Genomic DNA, 6,000 nt, shown 5'->3' on the forward strand with positions numbered 1-6,000 from the left:
GTGACTAGATGGAAGCTGAAAATTGATCTAGATCAGATTGTGGTTGGAGCCATAGGGTTTGAGCACATTGAAGCACAAGTAGAGGAAATTGTAGGAACACGATAGATACACGAATTCTTCAGAATCCTGAGAAATTATCATATGGTTAATGATCCGTTTGATGAATTGGTCAGTTGTTCAATTGATTTTCAGTTGATTGGATTTTGGCAAGTTGATTACACAACTTTGGAAAATTGATTTTCAGAAAATTAATCCTAGGCTAAGGCCACACTATACCCTTCTAGGAATAAGGGGGAAATAAATTATGTTCTGAGTCTTATTTGTGAGTTTTGATAGACAAGGCAAAGTTTTCAGGGGTCAAAACCAACTCTGGCCAGCAAGAGATCACTGTGCTCTAAGAATCAGTCAGGTAAGGAGCTTGGAGGGAGGTCTGTGTAGGTGTAGAGCTAAAGAGTGAACAGGTGTCAGTCAGGAGGAGAGAAAAATGAAAGAACATGCAAAACACAGGGCACTGAAAGTGCTGCAGTGTAGCATGACTAGCAGAATGACTGGGCAGATGGAATCGATATGATTGATAGGCAAGAGAGGCAGAAAGGAAGAAGAGATCTCTCACTCTGGAGCAACAGGGGCAAACGACTGGAAAGATTCTATATCTTTGATTTTCCGTAGATAACTCCAGCTGTGATGTAGCGTTATGGGGACAAGACAGGAGAAGATCAGCTTAGGAAGTGGTGGGAGCCATCTCAATGAGAGAGGACAGTAACTTTGGTTAGAGAGGAGGAAAAAAGAACGTAAAAGAAATGCTGGAGGAATGCTTCCAGAGTGCTCTCAGAGATGAGTCTCAGAGGTGGCATCAATATGAAAAGTGAAAGGAGGGGGTGTATGAGGAAACTATCTGGACTGTCAATAGTAAGAATGTTGCATTTTCTGTGTGCCATAAATGGTTCCCAAAACTTCCCTCAGCTACAGGAACTGGATCCCAGCCCAGTCACAGATCTTGTCTCCTTGCGCATGCCCATGGAATTCAGTAGTTGAGCTCCAGCTGCGTGATGTCGCCCAGCCTCAGGACGATGCCGGAGCCGTATATGACCAGCAGATCAGCTCCGCCAGCTTGCGGAGTTGCGCTCTGGGGCCTTCCTCATCGCTCAGGTGCACAGATTCCCAGCACTGAGGAATAAGTTTTTCGGAAAAGCTTTTCAAAGCCCCCCTGGCCTGGTCAGAAGTGCAATGGGGTGCACGTGCTGTCCTAGTACGCGTCTACCCACAGATAGTCTCCTTTGCTCTGTGGCCCCACTCTATGCATGCTGAAGCCCCGCACACTGGTCAATTCCCCGAGGCAGAACCTGTTCTGCAGTGCTGGACACTTCTTCCCAGATGGGCACCACCATCCCTGCCACACAGGGAGGCTGAGATCACCATATCCAGAGAGCACCTTATCTAGCACCATCTGTGGCTTCAGCTGATGCTCAAAAATCCTCCTTCAGGAAGCTCATGGTCAGTATAGCCGGCCAGCTCCTGGTTGTCCTTGAACAGTGCTCCCTTGTCGGGCAGAATGGAAGAGTCGCAGGAGTCATCGATGACCATCGGGTGCGAGAGGGATGGCTTAGGGGAGTGGCCGCTCTGCTGGCACACAGCCAAGGATGTGGTCCAGGCCAGACATCCCAGCTCAGGTCACACGCCAGCCCACTGGATGGTGTGGCTGGTCCTGTAGATGGGGATGTTGTAATTATAGGCCTCGGGGGTCGCCCGCAAGAAGCTCAGGAGAACTTTGATGGTCACAGGGAAATTTCTCTTAAAGTTCCCTGGCTGAAGGTTTGAAGAAGGACATGCAGGAAAGGCTTCCCTTAATAGTATTGATAAAATTTCAATACTCACTGGTGGAGGGATGGGTGTTGGAACACTGTACAACTAAAACCTAATCCTGGACAGTTTAGTAAGGGTCTATCTCAAAGTGATTCAACAACAACAACAAAAATTCAACATCCATATAAGTTGCAGCACTGACACTATTTTCTCTATTTTGTAGATGAGGAAACTGACGGCTCTCAGTTTCTTTGAAATTCAATGTAAACAAGGTGACTTTACATTTTCTTGTGGCTATATGAACATACATAAAATGAAAGGAGTGAAATTTATTTCTATAATGTTTTAAATAACTGGATATGCATATCACCCCAACATTTAATCTATATTAAAACTATTAATGAGATATTTACATTCATTTCCCATACTAAGTTTTCCAAATGCTGGGTGTATTTTACATGTAGGGCATATCACAATTTGGATGCCAACTTTTTATCGGGAATAGTTGGTCTGTATTTAGATTTCATAAAATTTACAGTTTTAAAAAAAAGTCAATTCATATTCCCAAGTTGTTCAAAACACACTTCAAATTTTCCAACATCTAAATTGAGCTTCGGCTTTAAATTTAAATTAATTGGAATTAAATACAGTACCCAGTTCCCCGGCAGGACTAGATCAAGAATCATGTCTGGAAGTGGCTGCTTCATTGGAAAGCACTGGAAGAGTTTATCCATCCTGAAGTGTGTGGCTGGGATTTGCATCAAGAAATCCTGAGGGGGGGCTGGAGCGATAGCACAGCGGGTAGGGTGTTTACCTTGCACGCAGCCAACCCGGGTTCGAATCCCAGCATCCCATATGGTCCCCTGAGCACCGCCAGGAGTAATTCCTGAGTGTAGAACCAGGAGTGACCCCTGTGCATTGCCGGGTGTGACCCAAAAAGAAAAAAAAAAAAGGAATCCTGAGGGTCCACTTTATATTCATATAAGATTGGAGTATCCTGTTTACCTTCTAGCCTTGGGGCATTCTTCTTTTTTTGCTAAGCCAGTCCATCATGGAACTGGTAGATTTCCTCTATCTTCAATATATGATTCAAGCTCTTCCCTTGCCCAGGGTACCTCTTTCTCACCACTGTGTGATAGCTTCCTTCTCATCCTTCTTTGGGCTTCAGCAAAATTGTTATCTGGGCATCATGGCTTGTCCTGTCCATGTGAACTCGTCCATTTTGACTCTCATGGCACCATGAAGGTATGTTACTTCACAATCATCTAATTAGGCACTCATGACTTTTAAAACTTAGAAGACCTCCTTTTCCACAAGAATGTAAGCCTTATGAGACTTTGTACTTTGTATTAGTACATCTTTGGCATTATGTAAACATTATGATTGAGAATAGCACAGTGAGTAGGGCGTTTGCCTTGCACGCTGCCAACCTGGGTTCTATTCCTCCACCCCTCTCAGAGAGCCCGGCAAGCTACAGAGAGTATCCAGCCCTCAAGGCAGAGCCTGGCAAGCAACCTGTGGCATATTCAATATGCCAGAACCAGTAACAACAAGTCTCACAATGAAGACGTTACTGGTGCTTGCTCGAGCAAATTGATGAGCAATGGGATGACAGTGATATAGCGATGATTGAGAATAATATATATTTCCTGCCCATCCTTCAACCTGTTTGGGTAATCCCAATATCTCTGGCACCACAGGGCCTGAGCAGCACACCATGGTCCTCCTGTGGCTAAGAATTGCCTAGTGGGTCCCTTGGGTCTCCTGAGCACCAACTTGGGAGCAACAAAACAGTTATATATTTTTTAAGAGATTTAAGAGAGATGAAAATTGGAATGCCATAAGTAGCTCTGTGGGGTGATGAGTTGTGCTTGCAGGTCCATTGGCCCTGCATCTGCCACAGGAAAAAGCCCTTTGTTTTTATGTGGGTTTTTTTTTCCTATGTTTTTCTCTCCAGAAACAGAACAAGACCATTTCCAAAGGAATTATACAGACCTTCTGCATTAGCTGCTACTGTGGCAACAAGATGGCAGCCTTGCTTTTCTCCTTAGTTCTGGGAAACTGGACCTTCATCTGTATTCAGGCTCACCCTCTTTCTTCCTTGTACTCTGTTTTCCATCTTTGGGGCCTGACCTTCTATTCTCTTCCCTGCGTGGGCTCCTTGTCTGCTGCTCTCCTGTGTATTTCTATGCTCAGACCCTTACTCTAAGCCTTCCAGGCCAGCCAGACTTCTATCAGGTCCTTAACACCTAGTGAGGAACTGGGTACATTTTTCACTGATTAATGTCCAATTTTTCAAGGCTGAAAATATTAATCTATGCTAAATCCCCATATGGTTTTTCTTCAAACATTCCCCAGTTAATGGTTTCAATCAAATTCAATACATTTGATATTGCAAAAGGGCTTAGCAAAGAAACAAAAGACAGAGCTCTGATTACCGTGTTTTCACTACTACCCAGGCCCCTGAATCAGCACTCAGCAGGCAGAGGCGGGGCGACTGGCAGGGGAATTGCCACCCAGATAGGTGAAGTGCAGCCAAAGACATGAAGGCTATTGAGTTTTCGAACGGAATGAAAAATTCAGATTCAAATCACTGAACAGTGCCCATATGTCCCGGATTGACTGGGACAGACCTGATTTCAAATATTCTGCCCCATTTTCAGAGCATGTGTCAGACCATATGTCCACATTTATGTTTAAGAAAATATGGTATTCATTTCTTTAACAAGAAAGTAGACCCAAATCCTAGAGAACTGCTCCTGCATCTAAATTCTACGTCTCTCTCTCTCTCTCTCTCTCTCTCTCTCTCTCTCTCTCTCTCTCTCTCTCTCTTTCTCTCTCTCTCTCACTAAAGATCAAATGCAAATGCCCAGCAGTTTCCTGGGGCTACCCTTAATGGAGGCAATCCCAGTACTGGAACCAGGACTTCGAGGCATTGTTCAGGCCATGGTGCACCATGAGACTGAGAACACAAAGGCACACGTGCCATCTTGCCAGGAAGGCCAAGTAGTTCTGGATGCTGATTCCATTTCTCGATTTTTTTTTAAACGTGTATCTTGTATCCAAACCTGGAATTTTGCTCAATTTAAAGCAAAGTAAGCAGATTGAATTTTTACGGGAAATGATCTCCTAGAAAATTGAAATTTTTTCCACCTTCCTTTTGGGCTTGTGTATGCACACATCGGTACATAATAGTACAGTAATAAAAATAAAGGGCAAGGATCAATTAATGGGTTCTCACTCTAGTTTACTACTACTTCTATCTTCTCTTATGCTGTCTTCCATATGGAGTTGCTCCTTTATAGGAAGGAAGCATTCTTTATAACTGCTTTAAATGACAGAGCATAGTAGCACATGGCAACATTCCATAATTTTTCCTCTGAATTCTGAAGGTCAAAATGTAATACCATGGAGCAGTTGTGCCACTTTAAAAAGGTCCCAAAATACCACTGGTATACATTGACCATCTAGAAACTATTTGTATGTAAACAAGAAAATCATCCGATTATTATGCTATTGTTCAATTATTTCAAAACATGATTTATAACCTAGTTCAAATGTGTGTGCTATAATTTGATAAAATTTTATCTGCAATTATCAAGCACTTTCTATGAAAAGAAAATTTTAAAATCTGATAGAGATAATCTAATTATAATATCTAATTACAGAATGAAATAAATCACTAAAACCAGACTAATGAGTTTCAAATACTAATTAATATTCAGACAAGAAGCTGAAATTTTGACACTTCACTCATGTAGTAAAAGTATAGGAGCACCTAAGCATGTAGGATGTTTTGTCATGTTGAATTTGAAATTCCTCACACACCTTCTGCATTGTTCAAATGAGCACTGCATTCTCGAGGCTTCTGTTAGTCATGGACTAGACCCATCATTAAAATATGTTAATGCCATTCACCATGTGGAAATTCTTCGAGAGATCATTGCCCTAAAATCAGTTGGGTGGGGGATGAAAGGTATAGAGATGGTTTTAATTAGCAGATTTTTGAAAAAACAGGAGATATTTATTCATGCATTTATTTTTATTAAGAGTGGTAGAAGTAAAATGTATCATAGTGGATGGATGATCAGGCAACAGTTTGTAAAAGTAGCTAAAAGTACTCGATGAGTGTTCAAAATGATGCTCCTACTTTAAAAAATATTATTATCATTTTGGTGTATAAAAGAATACTATTAA

General features: G+C 42.2%; 1 pseudogene; it reads right to left on the minus strand.

Annotated features, from left to right (window-relative positions):
* Positions 1 to 963: 963 nt before the first annotated feature.
* Positions 964 to 1,828, minus strand: LOC129399579 (sorting and assembly machinery component 50 homolog; annotated as a pseudogene).
* Positions 1,829 to 6,000: the final 4,172 nt, after the last annotated feature.

Source organism: Sorex araneus, chromosome X (genome assembly GCF_027595985.1).
Source record: "Sorex araneus isolate mSorAra2 chromosome X, mSorAra2.pri, whole genome shotgun sequence".
NCBI lineage: Eukaryota > Metazoa > Chordata > Mammalia > Eulipotyphla > Soricidae > Sorex > Sorex araneus.